Source organism: Odontomachus brunneus, unplaced genomic scaffold, assembly GCF_010583005.1.
Source record: "Odontomachus brunneus isolate Ranch 3 - 2012 unplaced genomic scaffold, Obru_v1 Obru_scaffold_104, whole genome shotgun sequence".
In the NCBI taxonomy this organism is placed as follows: Eukaryota; Metazoa; Arthropoda; class Insecta; order Hymenoptera; family Formicidae; genus Odontomachus; species Odontomachus brunneus.
Genome location: NW_022639554.1, coordinates 319,224 through 321,201, shown reverse-complemented (window position 1 = coordinate 321,201; position 1,978 = coordinate 319,224). Strand labels below are relative to the sequence as shown.

Here is a 1,978-nt window from a genome sequence, read left to right as displayed (position 1 = left end):
GCTAGAAGGTTATTACCGGAAAACAGCATATTGATTGGCTGTCACGCGAATTTCCGCCGCGCGGCAAGCATTACCGCGTCCTGTATGCAGGGCTGCGTTCGGAAACGTCACCCAAGTGTACCCGTTGCGTTGGAGTGAGCGAGATACAAGAGTGCGATAAAAAGAGAGGGAGAGTATTCGAGTGACGTTTCCGAACGCAGCCTATATGTATCCATGGAAATCGGGTGAAAACCTAACCCCTCCAAGGAACCACCCCTGAAATTCAATGACCCTCCGTCGCCGACCTCGTCGTGCCTTCTCGACCCGGTGTTCCGACTTTGATGTGCGCACGTCGCGATCGGCTCCATTACGGGGAATAAGGACGTGCTGGAATTTACCTGCGTCGTCGACGAGGATCGATGAGGAGCGCGCTGCTCCGCTCCGCTCCGTTCCACCCCGCCGCCCTGCTTCGCTTCGTCCTCCGGTTTCCGCGCCGGGAAGCGACCGCGCCGATCGTCGTTCACGAGAGCTGCTCCTCTCTCGGGACTCCGTGTGGTCTGGTGTGGTCACGCGTGGATGTGGTTCCGCGTTTGCCTTCCTCCTCGATTTCCTCAGGACGTAAAACCGTTCGCACCGATGACGACCGAAAACGTGATGCGCGCTGGCCGCTAACCTTGCCGTAACTGGCGGATTTTCACTATGACGACTGCGTGACGACCAGACGACCAGTGACGTGACAAGGGCGTACGCCTCCCTGGGACGCTCAGTCCCGGCTCATTCGTCAGTTGCACCCTCCTTCTTCTCTGGACTTTCTCGCATGCTAGCCTGGAAGGCGCATCTTCCATCTTCAAACATGTGCGAGTCCCGCAGAATTTGTTGGTGATTATTGGTCGGTCAATTTTCAGTTCGTTATTACTCTCTTAAAGTGAATCAGTGAATAGTCACTGATATTAGTTATAAGTATAGCACTGAGCACTTTCAGTGCAATATTTATAATTGCAAATCAGTGTATATTCACTGTTTTCAATGATATTTCACTGATTCATTTTAAGAGAGTAACCAGGTAGTACACACACGTTTTAGAAATGTTTTATAAATGTTAGAAGCAAACGTTTCATAACCGTTTCTGAAACGTTTCTCATGAGTAAAAATGTCCACTCAAAAAACGTTAGATGAAACGTTATTTTTGCGAAAAAAATCATTGAAGAAACGTTTTATAAACGTTTCATAACCCAGACAGCACAAATGTCCAAAATCGAGTCATAAGACATCTTTAGGATGTCTTTACCCGATGAAAAATTTTTCATGCAAAATTATGTATGAAATTTGTCCATACATAATTATGTATAATTATATATAATCATATAAAATTATATATAATTATACACAATTATGTATAAGAATATGTATAATTACATATAAATCTATGCGTAATTATGTAAAATTATATATGAATTTATATATATAATTATACATAATTATGTATAATTACATATATAAGTAGAATGTATGAACATGAATGGACAAATTTTATACATAATAATATATAATTATGTATAATTATATATAATTTTATATAATTTTATATAATTATATATGAAAAATTTTTTATTAGGTAAGACATCTTTAAGACAATACCTTATAAACTTGTCTTAAATATGTCTTAAAGATGTTTTAAAGACGTCTTATAACCCGATCTTGGACATTGTGCTGTCTGGGAAATAAGGTTTCAGAAAGGTTCTTGTTAAAACGTTTCTTATTGGTGTTTTATAGTTCTGAAACTATAGATACATTTGAAAAACGTTTCTGACACGTGTTAGGGTTTTTGCCGTAATCGTAACCGTAAGAAAACTGACCAATCAGAGTTGATTGTTCTCCTTACATTCGAGGAATAATCGATTATGTTTGGTCAATTTTCTTACGACCTTACGGTTACAGTTAAAATTTTTCTACGTGCAAAGGCCCTTATCTAGGTAGTATGGTAACCGATGAAATAATG

General features: G+C 40.3%; 1 protein-coding gene across 1 annotated transcript in view; it reads right to left on the bottom strand.

The window, feature by feature from the left end:
• The window catches only part of LOC116849058 (putative glutamate synthase [NADPH]), a 64,497-nt gene extending 63,829 nt beyond the window's left edge, over nt 1-668 (bottom strand). Inside the window, exon 1 of the mRNA XM_032825834.1 lies at nt 378-668. The gene's annotated coding sequence lies outside the window, so the exon portion shown is untranslated. The remainder of the gene's footprint in view (nt 1-377) is intronic.
• Nucleotides 669-1,978: the final 1,310 nt, after the last annotated feature.